Here is a 23,035-nt window from a genome sequence, read left to right as displayed (position 1 = left end):
GTAAAATTACAATATTAAAGGTCTACTAATGACAAAACATTGTGATATACTGTGCATACATTTGTCCCAAAGCAACATCCAAAGCTTCATGACAGTGCAGCCAAGCAACATTGTGCCCTTGTGAGTCAGTCGTTTGTGGTCGTATGTGCAGAGGTGTTAAGTTTATAGCACAGCTCCAGTATAGCTATCAATTTTATAGTCAATATAATCAAACTTGCAAACAAGTGTTTCAGGCTGTTTAGTCCTTTACCAGTGGAAGGTGTGGATTAGAAATAAGAGTAGGTTCACACTTTTACCCTGCAGAACGGATCCGTTTAAAACCGAGTTTTTGTAAACAATTTTTTTCTCTCTTCGTTTTGAGAGAAAATGCTTTTTTTGCAGGGAAGTTTCCAGTCCGTGGAAACGTCCCTAGCTCTGGGGGGGAGGGGCACAATGCTGGAGGGACACCCCCCCCTCTCACCTGGGTCCCCCTTTCCTGCTCCCTCTCCAGTTACTTTCTGCTTAAAATACTTTAAAAATCAATGTTATAAAGCAAGCGGTGAGCGTGGAACTTACTTCCTTGCGTTCCACCGCTCGCCGCTTCACTTCCTGTAATGCCGCTCTCTGTACTTCATTGGGTGGCATACAGGAAGTGATGCGGCAAGAGGTGGAGCGCAAGGAAATGAGTAAGTTCCCCGCTCGCCGCTTACTTTATACAATTGATTTTTGAAGTATTTTAAGCAGAAACTAGCTGGAGTGGGAGCAGGGAAGGGGGGACCCAGGTGCAACCCCCGTCCTGGCTGCTCCCTCCCATCCAGCATGGCGGCACCCTCCCCACCTGCAGGCAGGGCTGGGACAGAGAAAACCATGTTTCTGTGTCCAAAACGGCCTGTGTAGAGGGGGATCAGTTTTCCTATTGCCCTTCACTACTCCTGCATGTATCAGGATCCATATGCGGTCCGTGAAAATGCAGCAGATCCGGACCTTCTGTTCAGGTTTTGAAAACGGGTCCCCTAAACGCTGACAGATTCATTTTTTGGTTGGGTAAAGACAGCTGCTATTTTTAACATTGCTATCCGTGGCTCTGGTTTTCATCCGGTTTTAAAAACGGAGCCACGGGTACATTCCCGGACCGTGTGAACCTACTCTAACTCTATGAGTGAGGCTTGCGCTAGTAGTGTTGCAAGGCATTTAGTTAAAGCCTAAATGCAGTTTTCTTTTTTTTCTAAAGTTTCGCAATACAGGGCTCCTGTTGAAGATGAAATTTCACTCCTGTCTTTACACTCCCCAACCACAAGCATTGTCATATTTGGACCCTTGTCCCCCAGGCCAGGCCTCTTTCCGTAGTCCAACTCTTCCCATGACTTGAAGGCCTACCTCCATCATTAAAGGCCTCCTACATGACAACACTGGACCTTCATAAGGGATTCATTTTTGTTTTTGTTTCGCGGTTTAGTAATGGGGTTGAGGATTTTATTTCATAGTGGGGATGGGTGACCCAGAAGACATTTCTATTGAAAAAATCCCACCCACTTTAAGTCAAGGAGAAATAGTGATCACTTACAAAAGTGCTCCGGCCCACGTGGTGGTGATTGACAGCGCCGATCGCGCAGGCACAGTACAGAGCGACCTCCAGGTCGCTCTGACGTCATCGCCGGGGACTGGGTCGAAGCTCCGGCGAACGGCTGCGGGCAGAGCTGCGGCGAGGGAGGTCCTGGGAGCTTGGGGCTGGAGGAAGCCCCCAGTACATACCACTCATTTTAGTATATGTGCCCTGATGACTCCTTTAACATGATCACCACATTTATAGATATGGAGATCTGAACAAAGCTGGATATAAATCTAGCCTTGTTCAGATCTCCATATCTATATATGTGGTGATCAACAGGGGTCTCAAACTCAATTTACCTGGGGGCCGCAAGAGGCAAATTCAGGATGAGGCTGGGTCGCATAAGGGATTTCACAAAAAAAGTCAATCAGCAGCTCCCGCCGTCAATCGCGGCGCATCGCCGCCTCTCCCTGCCCCTCTCTGTTAAGGAAGAGTGAGAGGGGCGGGCAGAGGCGGCGCGATTGACGTCAGGAGGGGCAGAGCTGAAGCTGAAAGCTCTGCCCCTTCCAGGAAATGCCAGCGGATTGCCCCCCGGGCGATTTGGGGGCTCTGCAGCCCTCGTGTAGCGGCGGGGATGCAGCGGATTACTTGGGAGCACTGAAGCAAACTATAAGGAAGCTTTTGCCGGCGCGGGCCACAAAATATTGTATCGAGGGCCGCAAATAGCCCACGGGCCGCGAGTTTGAGACCCCTGCTTTAAACAATCAGGGGTTACGCCATTATTTGGCACCAGCAGCCTGACTAAATGGCTGCACCTAGCGGTTCAAAATTCTCACAACCCGACAAATATCTCAAAGTGAACTCCATACGCCTCAAGGTTTAAGGAAAATTTATTTTGGCAAGTAAAGGCATACAGGTGTGTACATCAGCAATCTTCTTATCCCGTAAAGCAATGCACAAATGTGAAGCTCTGTTAAGTCTTGGTGGTGTCATGCCTCCATGAGCTACTCCTAGTTTCTGCCTTCAGAACAAGAACAGTCTATTCTACGTTACACTATGACAGGTACTACCGCATATGAGCATACCGTATGTACAAAGTGAAGCTAAGTAGGAAAGTTGACAGTAGAAAGAAAAGAGTGAAGCTCCCTTGGACTGCCCGATTCTTATAAACAGCCAGTACAGGGTTAAATCCTGATCCCACCCTGGGAGTGTTTCAAGTCTGACAATGAAAAGTAGGAGACCACAGGAGCTGAGTATTGGCTTGTGTGGTCATGTGGTTGATAAGACACACTGCACATCCATGTGGCTATCCTTATATGGTCCTTCTTTCCTCATTACCCTGAAATGATGTAATATGTTCCAACTGAAATTGTTTTCTGTTTTGCTTGGATTGTTTATCTTTCAGAAATGTGAAAACATATGTTTATCCTGCTACCAGCCTGAATGTCAGTACATTTGAACTGATAACGTTCTGTGGCCTTCCTTGCAGGGCCAAATGTTCTACTAAAACCCTCAGAATTGTTCTCTGAGGGGGCGGGGAGAGGCGGTGATCAGCGCCGATTGACGAGAGTAGATGCAGAGCTACAGCCCAAAGCTCTGCCTCTACTAGGAAGCACTCTCCCAACATTGCCCCGGGGATTTGGGAGGGTTTAGATACAGCGATCTGCCACAGGATAGCGGCATTTCAGATGGGGTGATAGTGTAGAAGGGAATTGTTAAATAAAAAGATTGTTTTTAAGAGGCTTCAGACTCTCTTTAAAGGAAACCCGAGACCAATTGAATAGAATAATTTATACCTATCTGGGGCTTCCTTCAGCCCCATGACCTCTGTGGGCTCCCTGTCGGCTTCGTTCACTTGCCATTCTTCCTGTTAGGAAGGCTTCAGTATCGTCAGTCGATCTGTGCTGCAGATGCAAAGGGCGAATGGGGCCAACTGGAGGCCGGCGAGGGAGCCCACAGAGGTCATAGGGCTGTAGGAAGCCCCAGGTGAGTATGAATTCTTCTATTCAATTGGTCTGAGGTACACTTTAGGCCAACAAGTCCTCACAGCTTAGAGGTGCATGGAGGTCTCTGTACAAGCATTAGTAAATCACACCAATTTTCTGAAAGCAAATTACCTATAAAGGCAGTGTTATGGTTTTGTACATCTCAAAAGATTTAGTATGCCTTTTCATGTGTAATTCGTTCAGAGGAGGCCATAAATGTATTAAACGTGAGCATAAATTATCATAGTGCCTTAGTTTTTCAACTTTTTAAGCTTTTTTAATTTCACATATTAAAGTCACAAATTATTAGTCCTCTGATACCTTCAGGGCCGGTTTAACCAACAATGGGGCCCCAGGGCAAAATAAACCTCGTGGGCCCCCCCAACATATACCCCAGAACAAAAATCGGCATTAGGGGACCTTTTTTGTAGCTGGTATAGTCAGGGTGTGAAGTCCCAATCGGTCGGAGCTCCACATTCTGGCTATCCCAGCCTGCATGGGGGACAAGGGGTTAAAAAGTTTCAGGAGAGGGGACCCCTCATAATTTTTTTTTGTTCAAAAATTCCCACACTCTAAACATAAAAAAAATTGGGAAAATAGGAAAAAATGCCAGGGATCTTCATACAGCCATATTGCGGCTGTATAGCGATCCCTGGCCAAAGCGCTGCGGCTGCGTATGGACCCCCTGGAAACCCCTTCAGGAAATTTATTGCGCTTTCGTTTGATGCATGTAAAATTACACTACTGTTAGGTTTGCTACTAAAGGTGACATTTACAGCATTTAAAAGTATACTTTTTTCCTTCGAAACTTTAAAATCGATTTTCCCAAAAACTATAAGGTCTTTTTGAAAAATTGTTTTTTCCTCTTATTCCTAATGATCTCCTTAACATATCCTGCAAATGTATGGTTTCTAGCATTTAAGGTGGATTTGCTATTAACCATTAAACTCGGCAGGTTTTTAAATGTGTATTTTTTTTCCTTTGAAATTTTAAAATCGATTTTCTCAAAAACTATAAGGCCGATTTGAAAATGTTTTTTTTCCTCTTGTAGCCACTGGGGGCCCCTACAAGCTCTGGGGCAGCTACTCCTTTGCCTCTATGGTAGCGCCGGCCCTGGATACCTTCAGTGCATACTGTACAGCATTAGAATGGACATACTGTACAATAGCCAGTGCTTTTGTGATCTAGCAATCTTCCATGCTGCTGGAAACACTGCATCAGCAGTGATTAGGAGTGACCACTTACTATTGAAGGTCACATTTAGAGGGAAGCAGTGCATTGCTTGCAGACACCACGGGGCATCCTGAAGGCATGAAGATTAGCATTCATTTAGTGCAGCAGCCAAGAGACTGGTGGGAGAGTGAGATTAGGGCCACAGTGAAAGTCATTGAGTGTCTGCAAATCACTTCTAAACATAGCAAAATGCTGAAAATGTTATTAAAAACAAGCCAGAGGCTGCTAATACAGCTTGTTTATTATAACACTTAAATGCTAGAACACGAGGGACACGTCACGGCAGCGAAGATATTAAAGTGCTATGAGTTTACAGATACTGTAAATGTACACATAGTAAGTTTAAATATTGTAGTTTAAAAGTAAGTTTAAATACTATAGTCTAAAAGTAACGTTGATATACTGTACTGTAATAATTATTAAGACTCAATTTCCCTTATGAGTATTGCTTGTACCAGGGATTGGGATGGTTAAAGGTGGGAGGGGTTAGTGTTTAGGTTTAAATTAGGGTTAGGCTGTATTCACAGTGGGACGTTGCGGTTTAATACGACATTAAAGTCACAACATGTCTGCGTTAAGAGGTAACGCACTGCAAGCAGTTACCACAACGCAACATTTTTAACGCGATTTTAGTGTCGCGCTGTCAACGGCCCATAGGATTAGCATTGCAGTACGGTAAACTGCGTTATAAGACTTTATAAAGCGCGACCATAACGTCCCACTTTGAATGCGACCTCAATTAATAGAATTATGGTGAAGTACAAATCAAGTGTGAGAAAACGCGGAAAAGCCGCCGCGTGTGCTGAAAGCAAGGCGGCTGATTCCGCGTCCAACGCGGCGGTTTGCATGCGTAGGCGTCTGGTAGTGTGGCAGAACGCGGAAAAGCCGCTGCATGTTCTAACAGCAAAGCGGCTGTTTCCGCGTCCAAGGTGGCGGTTTGTACGCAGCAGCGTGCCTTTGGAGTGGCTGGGTCTGTTAGTCCACATAGATGGATGAAGAGCTACGCGCGCGCGGGCCAGAAGTCAGGACCTTTATACCAGCAGGGGAAGTGTCAGCTGATCAGGACGATCAGCTGATTCCTGCTGGACTCATGATTGGCTGAGTGGCTCGGGCGGGGCAGCAGAGTTCAGCTACTATATATTCTGCTTGCTTGTCAGTTTCTGGTTGTCTGCCATTGCAAACACTTTGTAGAAGCATTCAGATCCCTACAGTGTGTTTGAACCAGGTGGACCTGGGAATTCACACTGAGCCAGATTACCTTGTACTGTTATTATTTGTTAGACCAGTTCCAGGGTGTTGAGATCAAGGCCCTCACACCCCAGACTAGGAATACTGTGTATCTTCTGTGTATTCTCTAGCATAGTTCCAGGGTGTTGAGATCAAGGCCCTCACACCCAAGACTAGGGAACTGTATTGTCTTTGTGTTATATTCCAGACTAGTTCCAGGGTGTTGATGATCACGGACCTCACACCCAAGACTAGGGAATTGTATTATCATTTATGTTATACTCCAGACTAGTTCCAGGGTGTTGATGATCACGGACCTCACACCCAAGACTAGGGAATTGTATTATCATTTATGTTATGCTCCAGACTAGTTCCAGGGTGTTGTGACTACGGACCTCACACCCCAGACTAGGATTGTGCTATTACTGTATTACGTTAGCCCAGTTCAGGGCAAAACCTTTCATATTAGCAGCAGGGCTTCCTGCAACCCAGCCTCGGTCCCTCGCCCAGGGGTCCACAGGCTACAGGAATATCACCCACAGTCAGGGGTGAATTCCTCAGGAGCTCCTCTGGTGGTCTCCTCTCAGAGTTGTTACTGTTACACCAAACACTCACTATTCTGGTGTCCAGAGGTTAGTAATACATCTGTATTATCGCTGATTCTGCAGATCATCGATAATCAGGTGTACAGTATATCTGCATTCTTGGTGGTACTGCAGATCACCAATAATCAGATTCTCTCTGCGTGCTGACACCAATCGTTACATCAAGTTTCCTAAAATTGACCCTGGCCTAGACTAAGATAGACATATGACTATAGTAGGGATTAGATTGTAAGCCCCTCTGAGGGACAGTTAGAGACAAGACTATATACTATGTACAGCACTGCAGAAAATGTTTGCGCTATATAAATACTAAATAATAATAACAATTGATGATTACTAATAGATAGATAAGGATTCTCTCTCTACTTAATAAGTCTTAAAAACTCGCATAACCAGAAACCAGAGTTCATCTTTGTTTTTGTGGCGGAATCTTTAAACAGAGAGAACAACTAGCTATCTGTAATCTATAATACTGTGATTGTAATTTCCAAGCTGGCTGCTGTGTGTATTTTTATAATGTATTGTAATTATAAAGCACCAATATGCTACTTAGCACTGGACAATACATGGGGACAATAAAGGTGTATGTCTGCCCTTCCGGGCCCGGACATGGTGCCTCTTTACCTACCCCACTCTGATTGGCTGTGGCGTTGTGCCCATCCCGACTGCACAGAAACTGTTATTTGTGTGCTTGGCACTGTATGTACATATGTCTAGAGGACACACATACATGGCTGCCTAATACTATTACCTGGGAGGCACACATGGCTACTTATAACTACTAGCTGGAAGGCGCACATGGCTACCTAATACTGATATCTGGGTGGCCGGCCTCAGGGGTACACTCCTCTTCTTCCTTACCTTTTTTCCTCTCCTCTTCTCCGCCTTTTCTCCTCTCTTAACCTCTTCTCTGTTCTCCTTCTTTCTCTCTTTCCTTTTCCAATTTTCCTTTTTCACTCTGGCTCCCACGGGGGCTGTTTCCTGATACTTTTCAGTTTTATTGGGTCTTGGCCCATAAGTTATATTCAAGGCAATGCTAGAAGCTACTCATAGGATTTGGTAAACTGACACTTCGTAATTTTTGTTGTGTGCAGCCAATGGTTAGCTTAACCTGAATCCCTTGAGCCGAGGCTGTTTGTTATTAGATGCTCTTTACTATGTGTGTTGCACTTGATTGATGTTGATTTAAAATGAAAAGATTACGTGTTAATTTTGATATTTTTTAAATAAAAACATTGAAACCGATATCTGGGTGGCTCACATGGACACCTAATTATACTATTATTCGTTGGTACAATGGCTGCCTAATATTGATATCTGGGAGGCACACCTGGCTATCTGGGGGCACATAGCTACTTACTTCTTGTATCTGGAGAGCACCTGGCTACTTAATTGTTTTTTCTGGGGGCACATGGCTGCCATCTTGATGTTAGCTTAGAAACATAAAAACAATTCATACCTGCCAACCACACAAGCCAGACTGATGCCTAAAATTGTGAATATATTTTAGGGTAGCAGGGATGCTCACCAGATGCTTTCATGAGTAATCACGAGTGATTACTCGTGATTCAAATGAGATTTAATTGGCGCAGGTGTGCGGCGGGGATACAAGGGGTTATTTCCCCAGAATTCCGCCGTCCGCCTTGCGTTCCAAAGAGCTTGCACGCGTCGTATTGGTCGCGATGCAAGCCTCACACCGGCGCACTTACGCCTTCAAGCCGGAAGAACAAAGTGCGCCGGTGTGAAGCTTGTAATGCGACCAATAGGACGCGTGCAAGCTCTTTGGAACGCAAAGCTCTTGTTGCAAGAAGATATAAAACTGAGTTGGTCAGTGGGGGTGAAAGTCTAAATTCCAGATCAAGACCCACTGCTGTTAGTGCCATGCACAAGAGAGGGTTCGTTATGGTAAAAAGAGAGGGCTGGAGTTAGGCGAGGTACAAGGTAGAGGGTTGGGCGCAATAAGAGGTCATACAGAGGCAACAGAAAGATACCAGGATTGTGAGATAAACCCTGATTTCTCACATCCAGTCTGCAGCTGTAAACTACTGTATGCCACTCTAATGCACCAAATAAAGAGTCTACAGCAGCTAATTACTATTGTGACAATGGTAGAGTTCAAAAAGCTGACTTCAGTACCATGGACAAGGAAACTTTGATGTCTGGCAACAACCATCTGTGTGCGGCCTGCTGCTCTGATCTACGTGAAGAGGGAGAGAAATCACTCTGCACCTGCTGTTGAGCTGACCATTTCACAAGTCCCCGGGGCTTGTGCAGGCGCTGAATGAAAGCACAGCTAAATGACGCTCACACTATTAGACTGATATGCTTTCAGCTCTGTGATATTCCTAAAGAATTCCTCCCTAGAGACTTCTTACCCCTGAATGTCTGAAGAGAAAATTACAAAATTTCAGTCTAATATCGAATGAAAGTGCTGCTTAATTAATCTTTTCAGTTTTCCACACAGTGTGCAGAAGTCATTCTGCTGAAGCTGAAGAATCTTATTACATTGCCTATTTGCATTTTACAGTTTTAAATTGGCTACTTGCAGGTGACAGGGCAAATGATTTCTGGGCTAAAGTAACATCAAAGTGCACTTGTCATTTCGTAGACAACACTAAGTGCCAAAGAAGAGATTAGGGAAGATAAATGCCATCCTGTTCTCCATTTGTGAAGCACCCAGTGTATGTAATTGTTTGCTTAGTGCTTTCCCTACTGGCAGTGTATGAGACATGAAGGTACAGGGGCATAAATGTACAGGGCCAGATTTGTACTTTCCAGCGCCCAAGGCCCCCAAGGATATTGCATGGGGTGTACCAGGCATGAAGTAGCAGAGCAACATTCATCTCCCTCTCTGCTTTTCGGTAATCAGAGACCTGTTTCTCAGTTATCAAAAGGCAACATTTTATTTTACTGATTGATTCTTTCACTGATTTTTTTTTTTATACTGTTGGCTAACAGGGTACAAATATTCTACTGCAGTACTGCTGCCTTTCAAATGAGCCAGCAAAGGGGTTAAGATTTAGCTTAGAATCGGTTGCCGTACATTTCTCTAGGGGGAAAAAACCTTATCTCTTTCTGTTTAAAATTTACAGTCCATAGGGGACAAGTCATTAACAGAGTCTGACCAGCTATACACTGTTCAGCTCAGTTGTAAAGTGGAGCTGATAATCCTGTTAATATAAACCTTACCAATGTAAACCTTACAGGATCAGAAATTCTTCTCTACAACCAGAGTTACAGATTGCCCAGCAAGCACATGGTGAACCAGGTTTCTCTACAACCCTGGCACTAAACTGAAGCAGAAATCAGGCACTGTACATGTAGTGATATCAGCTCTTAGTATGTACATTGTTATTCACAAAGACGGTTTTCACAATAGTTACATAGTTATTTGGGTTGAAAAAAGACATACGTCCATCGAGTTCAACCAGAGAACAAAGTACAACACCAGCCTGCTCCCTCACATATCCCTGTTGATCCAGAGGAAGGCGAAAAGCCCTTACAAGGCATGGTCCAATTAGCCCCAAAAGGGAAAAAAATTCCTTCCCGACTCCAGATGGCAATCAGATAAAATCAGTGGATCAACATCATTAGGCATTACCTAGTAATTGTAGCCATGGATGTCTTTCAACGCAAGGAAAGCGTCTAAGCCCCCTTTAAATGCAGGTATAGCGTTTGCCATAACTACTCCCTGTGGCAATGCATTCCACATCTTAATCACTCTTACTGTAAAGAACCCTTTCCTAAATAAATGACAAACGTTTTTCCTCCATGCGCAGATCATGTCCTCTAGTCCTTTGAGAAGGCCTAGGGACTTAAAAGTGAAGTGCCAAGCAGGGCCGTTTCTGGACACAGGCCACCCAGGCAATAGGTTGGGTGTCCTTAAGTATACAAAAGGGCAGCACTGCACCATCTGTATTAAGGAAATTCTGTTTAAGTGAGGCTAGGAACACACTGGGCAGAAACACTAGTGTTTTTGCTGCTAATGAAAGTCTATGGGCTTCATGGAAAAACGCATATGTGTGTGTTTTATAATGTGCATTTTTGAAAATGCACAACTTGCTGCATTTGTGGTGAAGTGAATGTAATATTGCTGTGTGCTACGTGTGCACCAGAGTATTACCGGCTTTTGATGAATCAACCCCAGTATGAGCAAAAAGCAGGTAATAGTATGGAAGGAATACTAATCCAATAGTAATAGCACCAAAAGTCCCAGGAAAGTACATGTAGGGAAAGTGCATTTCAAGCTGGAGGAATAAGTGAACTAGGCAGCCTGACTACTATAATTAAACCACGGTCTCAAGAACCAAATGAGATATATATATATATATATATATATATATATATATATATATATATATATATATATTTGCATTATATTTATATGCAAGCTGAGGAGTTATTATTGACTTTTATTTGTTTTTATTATTGTGATATTTATTTATGTTCAATAAAAATTATCTTTTGTACAGCCAGTGGTGCTACTTTGTCAGCCTTTTTTTTTTCTTCTTTTTTCTTTTTTTTTTTTTTTCAGAGCTATTCCTTTGATTGGTACAAAATGTGCATGTGTATTTCATTATGCCATGAGTTACTTTGGTGTCCCTCTAAAACACATTGGAAGTCTCTGCCTGACTGATTTAAAATGAACCTTAGGCAGTTAAAAAAAATGTTAGATACTTACCTAGGTAGAAGCAAGCCTCTGGATAGTCCAGAGAGTTCCCATCTCCTCCCTGACCCCACCATTGCTATGCACAGAGCCCCTGACCCTGCTGCCTCTGTGTTCCCTTTCTCATTTGCATGATCTACATTCTATCTTCTTAGGTAACTATCCAACTTTTTATTATAAAACTACCTCTGGTTTGCTTTAAATATGTTTTACAGCAATTAGCTAAGGCCCGGTTCACACTTGCGTCAGAGTGGCAAACGGATCCAATCACCGGTCGATAAGATCTATTTTCACTCCGATGCCACTCCCTTTCCGTTCAGCTGCTTGTGTTCTGTTTCCTCATATGTCACTAGTGTGAAGAAATGCAGGGCTTCATCTTCCGTTTCCGTTCTGCTGGGTTCAGGGGTCCAGATAAATTGCTGCAGGAGGAAACTTACAATGCGTTCAGCGGATCGTGCGGAACGGATCTGTTTGAATGGACGGATGTCAACAGATCCATGGGTTACCATTGGATCCATTAGCATCCATTAGGATCTGTTCCGATCTGCGAATGGAGCGTTTTTTAACGCCAGTGTAAACCGGGCCTAACACTGGAGATAATCTGCAATAAACATAAGTCATTTTTAGTAATCTCTACTGTGCTGTTTGTTTTGTTGTTGTTTTTTTCTGATGTTTGTTTCTTTTTTTTACAAAATCTCTTGAAGCTTTAAGAATGCTGATTGCATTGCATAGATTTTTCTATTGTATATCTGTTTTCCACATCCTATTAGAAATATGGAGTAAGTGACAGTCGGGATAACCCCACCACTACCTTTCCCCCTGTGTACTTTAGGTGACACAAGATCTATGTGAATAAGCAAAGCTCAAGCATCACACTGACAAGAAGGCCCAATAGAACTGGACTGTAGTATTAGAGGCGTAGCTAGAAATGGCTGGGCCCCATAGCAAATTTTTCTTTTGGCCCCCCACCCGCAGCTCCTCAGGGGGGGGGGGTAGCTTGCGGGCCCTAATGGAGTAGCAGAGGAGAGGATGGTGACACTGGGTGGGAAGAAGGGTGTTACAGAGAGGGGGGAGAGTAGGGTGCCATTGGGTGGGGAGGAGGGTGCTACTAGGTGGGGAGGAGGGGAGAGGAGGGTGCCACTGGGGTGGGGAGGAAGGGAGAGGAGGGTGCCACTAGGTGGGAAGGAGGGGAAAGAAGGGTTCCCACTGGGGTGGGGAGGAGGGTGTTACTACGTGGGGAGGAGGGGAGAGGAGGGTGCCATTGGGGTGGGGAGGAAGGGAGAGGAGGGTGCCACTAGATGGGGAGGAGGGGAAAGGAGGTTGCCACTGGGGTGGGGAGGAGAGTGTTACTACGTGGGGAGGAGGGGAGAGGAGGGTGCCACTAGGGTGGGGAGGAAGGGAGAGTATGGGTAAAACCACCAGTGAGAGTATGGGTAAAGATATTCAACAGCATCATCACCCCAATCCTGCTCTATAGCAGTGAGGTTTGGTGCCCGGTCAGCTACCATGACCAATCAAAATGGGACTCCAGCCCAACAGAAATCTTCCATCTAGAGTTCTGCTAGTATCTTCTCCAAGTCAATCACAGCACCTCGAACTCAGCCTGCCGGGCAGAGCTAGGTAGATTCCCACTATGGCTGACTATTCAGCAGAGGGCACTCTCATACTGGGCGCATATACAGAGCAGTAACCCCACCATAAAGCCTCACTGAGCCAGGGGGGCGAGGCCATACCATGCGCGCTCTCAAGCAAAGCGTCAGCAGCCAGCCCAGCCAAGACTACCAACACAGGCTGACAAAAGCCCAAATAAAAGGGACTATAGAAAGCTGCAAGGAACGATGATACATAGAGGAATGGAGAAATGACATAAAGAACTCCCAGAAACTCGCTGTCTACCAATCACTACAGAGGGAGTACACAATGGCTCCATATCTGGAGAGGCTACACCACCACAAAGACAGACAGACCCTAAGTCTGTACCGTTTGAGTGCCCACAGCCTGGAGATAGAGACAGGGCGCCACAGACAGACATGTAAGCCCCGGGAGGAGAGACTGTGCAGACAATGTGAACAGGGGGTCTTGGAGGATTAGGCCCACTTCCTGCTACACTGCAGCAAATACGCACCTGTGAGGACTGTCCACTTCCAGAGACTCTCTGACCAGATCCAGGATTTTACCTCCACAGATGAGGAGAGGAAACTCTACATCCTACTGGGGGAAGAGGAAAAAACTGTGCAAATAGCTGCCCGATATGTCACAGCCTGCCACCAACTGAGAGGAACATGATACCACATGGACTGTACACCCCCAATACCCCCTATGGACTGTATATCCCAGTCCCCCATACTGTCCCTTACATCCTCTACACACCTATGGACTATATACCCCAACCCCCTATATCCTTCTTCTATTCCCACAATCCCCCCTCCCCATGTTAATGTTTTGTTTTGCTTTGGCAATGCTAAATGTATTTGGTCCTGCCAATAAAGATTTTTTGGATTGGACGTTGCCACTAGGTGGGAAGGAGGTTGCCACTGGGGTGGGGAGGAGGGTGTTACTACGTGGGGAGGAGGTGAGAGGAGGGTGCCACTGGGGTGGGGAGAAGAGTGCTACTAGGTGGGAAGGAAGGGAGAGGAGGGTGCCACTTGGCCAGGAAGGAGGGCAGAGATGGTGCCACTGGGTGGGGAGGAGGGTGCCACTGACTGGGAACTGTATTGCCTCCCTCCTGTGCCCCTTACAGCAGCGTGGGTAATCTTGGGATGCAGGGAGGGGGGTCTGACATCAATCCTCCCTCTTCCTCCTGAGTCCCCCTCTAAAGTTCAGGCGCAGCGGTGCGTGTATCTCTCTCACCTGCTGCATGCGTCCCAGCTGCCGGTGCGGGGCTGCACTTTCTGTCATTACACCGGCTCCTCTCTACTACGTTCTACTTCCTGTCAGGAAACAGGAACCAGAGAGGGGAGCCGACGGCAGGTGACAGATACACGCACCGCTGCACCTAAACTGAGGGGGACTCAGGAGGGAGAGGGAAGATTGATGTTCGCTGGACTAGAGCCTGAATTTAAGCCCCCCTCATGGCACACTATCCCACAACTGTTTAAAAGCAGTTTCAGGAACCTCTGAGGCAACTGAATGCAAAAATCGGGCCACTGTTCTACATGCAGCTGCTGCATTTAGAGCAGTGGCTCGGCTTCCGTGTTCAGTTGCCATGGCAACGGTGACGCTCGGCGTTTCCCAAAACTGCTTTTAAACAATAGAGGAAGAGTGTGTGTGGGGGTGGGGACTTAAATGCAGGCTCCAGTCCAGCGAATCATTTGTTGGTGAGGGAAGGCAGCGTAAAAGAAAAAAGCCAGGACCAGACCCCGGGGCCCCCCCTCCCCTTCCTTGGCTACGGGCCCCATAGCAGCCGCCCTGGCTGCTATCCTTATTCCTACGCCAGTGTGTAGTATTCTCTTAGGTATGAAGAGCTAGAGAGATGAAGTAAGATGTAATGGGGTGCTAGGCAGAGTTGCAGATTTGGGGACCTCTTGTGGTCCTTTTGGTCAGCTAAAGTGGAGAGAGGTCAGAGAAGGTGGCAGGTGTGCCCCTTGACACCCACTAGGCCCCAGTCACCTGAATGGGTTGCCTGGTGGATAATCCTACTCTGCTCTTAGGGCTAGTTCACAGTGTTAGGCTGGATCCACACTGAGGTCTTGATTCACTAAACAGAGATAACGCAAATATCATACCTTATCAAAGATATCACACCTTAGTTAACACACCTTATCAGAGTAGCATAGCGAGTGATACGAACTTATGCCTGCTAATTGGCTTTGATAAAGTGTGTTATCTTTGATAAGGTGTGATATCCTTGATAAGGTGTGATATCCTTGATAAGGTGTGATATCCTTGATAAGGTGTGATATTTGAGTTATCACGGTTTAGTGAATCAAGCTCTATAAGTGCTTTTGTGAGCGCTTATGTTTGATTAGCGCTTGCTGAGTGCTTGTTAAAAAATCGCTCCCATTCACTTTCATTAAAATCGTGGTAAAAATCACAGCAATTGCGTATGTTTTTCCGCATACGCGATCGTGGCAATCACACCCATTTTTACTGTGATTGTAATGAAAGTGAATGGGAGGAATTTTTTTAACAAGCGCTCAGCAAGCACTAATCAGACGCAATCGCTCACAAAAGCGCTTATAGGGCTTGTTAACTCACTGCCCCCAAACAATCCTATGGAGCTGTTCACAGTGCTATGTTGCTGATCTCGTTATTCTAACTCATTGTATGCAGGCTTTGTATTACAGTATATATCCAGTCTCCATTTCTGTTCACAGTCATTATGGCATGTGCATTATACAATAGACCTCTGTGAATCCAGCCTTAGGGCTGTTATATACTAGACATGATTTTCTGCATTTTGCAATCTGTTTATGATCTCATGCAAATCACTGAACGCAAGTAAAGAAAATTGTGGGAACCCATTTATGCTACTTTTATGATCATAAACGTCCTGCATTTCTTTTGCGGTTCTCCTTGTTTTTCTAGCAACCAACTGAAAAATCACACGCAAAAAAGAAGTGTTAATGCACATGGGAAAACAACTTACAGTACACCATAAAAGTGAGGAGGAGGAGGAAGGGCGCGATAATGATATGATGTCTCTTTTACTTGATGCACAGGTAGTTATGCTTTCTAACTCTCTAGAGACTCTTCCCAGTCAGAATGGGCATAATGCAGCATATTCAGCAGACAGTGTCGCTATCTCAGAGACCATGAAAATCTGCTTGTCACTGTGACAGGCTACACTGCTCTTTCCATACGGGAGAGCTGCGGCACATGCTGACATTTAAAAAGGAACCTTACTTAATATAACTTAATGACTAAAATTGCTCATTTTGTACAATATTCATTTATGAATTATTTTTTCAATGTTTGCCTATTGTAAAATCTATCCTCACCTTGACTTATGGCCCATACTCACGGGCAACTTTTTTGGGCTGTCGCTAGCACACGGGAGCGTGTGCGCGACAGTTCGGCGACAGCCAGGTCCCTCCGCGTACACACGGGGAAGCGACGGAAGCTGTCGCCAACGTTCCTCCCCCTCGCTGGAAGCGCCGTGGATTTTCTATTATGTTGCTGTTGCTAGTCCGCATACTCACGCGGACTAGCGACAGTTGCGGCGGCAACTGTCGCCGGGCGATTGACCGCGCCAATCGCCTGGCGACAGCAGTGACGAGCGATGGTTTGGGGTGTGCATCCGTGTTGCGCCTCATACTCACGGGCGACCTGTCGCCGCAACTAGAGATGTAGGGAACGGTTCCCCGGCGAACGGTTCCAGGCGAACTTTGGGGGTTCGCGTTCGCCTGCACCAGGCGAACTTTTGCGGAAGTTCGATTCGCCCCATAATGCACTGAGGGTCATCTTTGACCCTCTGCATCACAGTCAGCAGGCACATTGTAGCCATTCAGGCTACAATAAGCCCTGGAGCCCCACCCCCCCTTATATAAGGCAGGCTCGCTGGCCATGACACTCACTTGTGTGCCTGCTAGAGACAGACTAGGGACAGCTGCTGCAGACTTGTTCTCCTAGGGAAAGATTAGTTAGGCTCTTGGTCTTGGCTTGCTCCTGGATGATTGTTATTGCTAAAATAGCACCCCTCAGCTCTCTTTTGAGAGATAATGTTTTCCTGATGTGTTTTTTTGTGTGTGTTGCTCACTGACACTGACATTATACAGCCCTATCTGTTGCAGCTGGACCTTGGTAAATGTTATTACTGTGCCAGCCAGGCCCTGCCTAACTATCTATACTGGTACACCTACCTATGCCTACCTAACTACTGGGGCACCTACTTACCTATACGGGGACACCTACCTACCTATACTAGGGGACCTACCTATGCCTACCTACCTATACTGGGACTCCTACCTATGCCTAGCTAACTACTGGGACACCTACCTATGCCTACCTACCTATACTGGGTCTCCTACCTATGCCTAGCTAACTACTGAAGCACCTACCTATGCCTACCTACCTATACTGGGACTCCTACCTATGCCTACCTACATACAAGAAGATAATAAGGTCGTTGCTTCATTGTGGACAGACCAAATTCGATCAGCTGGACAGTCACTGTTGTTCTGTCATTGAGCTACCACAGCCCGGCGACCATATGGGCTGGAAAACTGCCACGGCCTGCACTCTGGCCATGGTGCGCACCAGTCCAGCACGGCCGTCACTACGCAAACAGCTGTTTGCGGTGTGTTACACAGTGAGTTTGGTGTGTCAGTGTGAAGCAGAACTCTAATTACACTCCCTGATTGATGTATACACATGCAACATGTTTGAAAGCACTTTAGGCCTGCAATTTAGCATTCAATGTGATTTCTGCCCTTAAACCGCTGCTTTGCGTCAAATCCAGATTTTTCCATGGGGCTTTTGGTGTCTATCCCACTCATCCATGCCCCCCTCCAGGTGTTAGACCCCTTGAAACATGTTTTCCATCACTTTTCTGGCCAGCATAATTTTTTCTATTTTTCAAAGTTCGCCTCCCCATTGAAGTCTATTGCGGTTCGCGAACTTTTACGCGAACTGAACCTTCCGCGGAAGTTCGCGAACCAAAAATCGGAGGTTCGTGGCATCTCTAGCCGCAACACGCGCGCGCCGCATGTTGCGGCGACAATTGTAGCCCGTGAGTATGGCCCATTACATTATTACATTTATCACAGGTGGTGACATTTTTACTGCTGGCAAAGTGCATCACTGTTTGCTGTGTGTTCCGAATTGAGTAGAAACAGCACCTGGTCTCCCAGAGCACAATGGGAGAATTCTGCATAACTAGATAGTCTAGGCTGAACATCACTGGAAGGGCAGGGGTACTTATCAGTGTACATAGATACAGCAATATATAAAGGAAGTATTTCTGATGCTGAAACTAGGATAATTAATGTACAATTGGGTATCTTGAGTAATGTATTACATTCTTCTGTATGCCATTGCAGTGCCTCTTTAGCCATCAGCAGCTGTGCCTACATTAATAAGATAAAGTGACCACCTTACACCAATTAGTCTGAGACAGTCTTACTTACTTAAGGGGCCCATACACTCAGCCGATTTTCTGGCCGACCGATCGATCCCGATCGGTCGATCGATTGCAAATCGGTTGGCCAATCGACCGATCGATGGCCGATTTCGATAGATTTCGATGGATTTCCATCGAACTGGCAGGGTGGAAAATTTAGGTCGATCTGATGAGATTGCTTATCATTTTGCATTGGCCTTAATAGAAATCTGATGGCAAAAAAATGCCATCAGATCGAATTTCAATAGATTTCAAACTGAAATCTATTGGAATTCTATCCTGGTAAAAAATGTTCTAAAAACGCATCAGATAGATCATTAGATGAATTTCTTATCTATCTGCTGCCAATCTGACGAGTGTATGGGCACATTTAGTCTGAGACCAATTCCCCATTTCAACAGCAGAAGTCTCCACAGTTACCCCACAACAAGATCTCAAATCCCACAATGATCCCACACCTGTCCCAATGACTGAGAATGCAGCTTTTGCAAAGTCATTCTGAGTCCTCTTTCACACTGCGACGTTAAAGTCGCACGTTAGAAAATGTTCCAACGCAGACTAACGCACAGCAATACTAAGTCTGTGTGACATTCACAGTGCACACGTTGCGTTTGTGTGTAACTTGTAGCGTTATTAGAAAGTACTGCATGCTGTGCCTTATACACGTTATTAGCTGCGTTGGACGTGCTCAGTAACTTGGAAGCATACTTTTCATTGCCTGTATGCTCTACTGTATGCGACGATAACGGGGCATGAAGTTGCGGTGTGACTTTTTTGGGGCGTTGCGTTGTAATTTGCTTTGCGACTTTAACGTCACATCCAGTAAAGAAGGATGAAGCCAGCACCATCTGTAGTAGTTTTTCTGCCCTTTTATTGCATTAAATCATTCCAGCAAGTAAGGCAACGTTTCAAGGCTGCAAATCTTTGTCAAGCTATGCTGGATGTCAATCACATTACAAACAGCTGCACATGGGTATTTATAATAGACATGGTTACCAACAGCCAATAAAATTCAAATCTCTTACCACCAGGGGAGGACTGGGACCTTTTGGCCTGGGGGGACAACACAAACTAGAGGCCCGTTTCACGGCATCCCCAGCCCAAAGCCATATCTTTCTTGTGTGCAAATCTTCAAATTGTGATGACTAACAGCCCCAGCCACACACACACACACACACTATGTACCTGATGCCTAACCCCATTTCTCCGCACAATCTACCTGTCTGTGTCTGATGCCTAACCTTAAAGGAGTTATCAGGCTTTTTTTTTTTAATGAAAATAAGTGCTACTTACCCAGCGCTCGTCCAGCCCCAAGCTCCCAGCATGTCCCTTGCCGCAGCTCTGCAGTTAGCTGTTCGCTGCCGCTGCCTCCCAGCCCCCGGCGATGACGTCAGGCTGACTGCGCCTGTGCGAGCGGCGCTGTCAATCACCGCCACATGGACCAGAGCGTACTGTGCAGACGCAGAACTACTGCGCCTGCGCAGTACACTCCGGTCCACGTGGCGGTGATTGACAGTGCTGCTCGCACAGGCGCAGTACAGGCCGACATCCAGGTCGGACTGGTGCCATCGCCGGGGACTGGGAGGCAGAGGCAGCGAATGGCTGACTGCAGAGCTGCGGCGAGGGACATGCTGGGAGCGTGGGGCCGGAGGAAGCCCCGGGTAAGTAGCACCTATTTCATTAAAAATGCCTGATAACTCCTTTAAACAACCCCCCCCCCCACACACACACACACACAAACCTACCTACCTGGTGATGCCTAACCCCACTCCTGCCCACCCACCATACAAACTACTTGTCTGACACCTACCCCCCCCCCTCCAACTACCTGTTTGACAGTGCCTAACTGCCTGCCTCCCCCCTCCCCTGACGCCAATCACACCACAAGAAAAAAAAAAGTTCCCCCTCAGGCCAGGGTCAGAATGGGGATGATTATCACACACACAAAAAACCTCAGAGGGCACTCAGAGAAGTGTGAGTAACTCAGTGACAAGAAGGGAGAAGAAGTACAGAAACAAAATTTATAAAAACCACCTTCTCCTCTAGCAACCTGGACCCGACCTCCTCTATCCTCGGGTCCAGGTTGCCAGAGGAGAAGGTGGTTTTTATAAATTTTGTTTCTGTACTTCTTCTCCCTTCTTGCTGGTATACAGTAGTAAAAACTGGTGGGATAACAGTTCTGATGAGCCAGCGGACATTTGGAAAGGGGGTTATGTGGCAACATCATATTTTTATTCTAAAACATTTTTGAGATGGAACATTGACTCTGTGTTGACCATGAAGCAAGCATACTGGAAGGCGGAGTGAAGGATCATCCACCCTTCTTCAGGAGGGTGACCTCAGGCCCTTTACATTACATGTCTCTATTTTTAACGACCATACTTATAATCTACTTGGTTTGATTGGTGTCTGCCTTGCATGGCGGGTGATCAGTTATTCAGTTGTTGACACAGTAAAAAATATCACAAAGCATGGTATAAACACATATGACAACAATGCAAGTAACTTCTTCCGTCTAACTTTACCCTAGTCAGAGTGTGGTTCCCTTCCCTCACCCCCTTCCCTGCTAAAGAGTCCCTTTAATGGACAACAGGTGGATGACAACTAGTCAGTCTCACCTGGTAACCTTTGTCTGGGTCTCCAGGTTTAAACCCTATCAGATTCCACTTCTTCCCTACACAGTCCAGTTCAGACAACAAATTCTTGAGGCAGGGCTTCTCGATGAGCACACAGCACAGTGTAGTGCCTGACTTAGGCATTGTTAACCCCCTTGGCGGTAATCCCGAGCTGAGCTCGGGGTATGCCGCCGGAGGTCGCCGCTCAGGCCCTGCTGGGCCGATTTTCATTCTGTAAAGAGCAGCACACGCAGCCGGCACTTTGCCAGCCGCGTGTGCTGCCCGATCGCCGCCGCTCCGCGGCGATCCGCCGCGTGCAGCGGCGAAAGAGGGTCCCCCCAGCCGCCCGAGCCCAGTGCAGCCGGAACAAACAGTTCCGGCCGGCGCTAGGGGCTGGATCGGGCGGCTCTGACGTCAGGACGTCGACTGACGTCCATGACGTCACTCCGCTCGTCGCCATGGCGACGAGGAAAGCAAAACAAGATAGGCCGCTCGTTGCGGCCTATCTTGTTACTTTCGATTGCCGGAGGCGATCGAAAGTGCGGATCCGGAGCGCCCTCTAGTGGGCTTTCATGCAGCCAACTTTCAGTTGGCTGCATGAAATAGTTTTTTTTTAATTTAAAAAAAACCCTCCGGCAGCCTCCCTGGCGATTTTAATAGAACGCCAGGGAGGTTAAAGCAGCAATTGCCAGATCTCAAATTACTCCTCCCACTGAGCTGCTACAACAAAGGGGTAATAGCAATTAACGCCCTCTGGAAATTCATCAGCAGTAAGGTAAGCTGTCAAAAGACCACGCGTGGAAAGCAAATGTACACCTAATTCTACATGTAAGTAACTGTTCCTACCAACCTGGCTTCTTACAGGCCAATGCCAGTTAGCTTTAACTGATGCAACCTTATAGTACAGTAAAAGCAACCCTTATGTTAGAATATGTACACAGCATATTAAATTCTTGTCCCTATATGGAGGGTTCAAGTGCCTGCATCCCATGGACTGTTTCGAGCAGAGCACACCCATGTTGGGATCTGATCTGTGTCTGGATGCTACAAGAACTTTCCAGCCTCTTTTGGATGTTTAAAGATGTAGGTCCCGCCATTTTTGCACATAATGCTAATGGTAGAGGGGAAATGCAAGACAAATTTAATCTTTCATTCAAAACACACTATGTTGAAAGCCTGGTGGCATCTTGTGACCTCAAATAAGTAGTCGTTGAACAGCATGATCTTATGATCTTCAAAGATTAGAGTATTCCTTCATGCTTTGAAAGCTCAGAAACTTCTGCTTGTCTTTGTAGTCCAGTTACCTGTCACCAGTAACGGGGTCTATTGTTGCCCTTGCCTGTCACGTGTCCAACTAGGGTTGCCACCCCGCCGGAATCCAGCCGGCCCAGATGGAAAATTGTCTAAAAAGCCGGCACCGGAATTTAATTATTTCCGGCATGTCATTTGCCGGTAAAAATAAACCGAGGGCCCAGGCTGATCACCCAGGATACAGAACTCCCTCCTCTCTTCTCTGATTGGCTGGCCAGGCACTGCCAGCCAATCACCAGAGTAGCTCAGGCTGCATTTGCTGAGCACTGTGGGGGATGAAGGAGGAGCCGACTGGACACGGAGACGGAGAACTGGTTTACTCTGAGCAGAGCACATGGCCTGACTGTTGTCAGACGATCAGCTCACACAGAGACAGGCAAACTGTGACAGTCTGACTCACTGTGACTGCAAGACCAGGCTGTGTGGAGGGGTTTCAGCAGCGCCAGCCATGGAAGATAGAGAGATAGAGGAGAGTCAGCTGCTGGAAACAGGAAAGCTCCCCTCCCCCCGGACCAGGCAGCTCTCCCAGAGGAGCTGCCCACCTGATCTTGTAACAGTGCTGTGTCCTGGTGGGAGCAAGCAGAGGCTCAGCAGCTGAAGTGCTGTGGAAGCAAGCAGGTACACACTCTCACTCACTCTCTTTCTCACTCTCCTCTCACACACACACGCACGCACGCACGCACGCACACACACACACACACACACACACTATGTACCTGATGCCTAACCCCATTTCTCCGCACAATCTACCTGTCTGTGTCTGATGCCTAACCTTAAAGGAGTTATCAGGCTTTTTTTTTTAATG

General features: G+C 46.5%; 1 protein-coding gene across 4 annotated transcripts in view; it reads left to right on the top strand.

Annotated features, from left to right (window-relative positions):
• PLEKHD1 (pleckstrin homology and coiled-coil domain containing D1) overlaps positions 1-23,035 on the top strand; it is a 664,905-nt gene that overhangs the window by 35,296 nt on the left and 606,574 nt on the right. The gene's annotated exons all lie outside the window — the stretch shown is intronic.

Source organism: Hyperolius riggenbachi, chromosome 9 (assembly GCF_040937935.1).
Source record: "Hyperolius riggenbachi isolate aHypRig1 chromosome 9, aHypRig1.pri, whole genome shotgun sequence".
NCBI lineage: Eukaryota > Metazoa > Chordata > Amphibia > Anura > Hyperoliidae > Hyperolius > Hyperolius riggenbachi.
The sequence above is the reverse complement of the archived record's forward strand: the minus strand, read 5'-3'. Positions and strand labels throughout refer to the sequence as shown.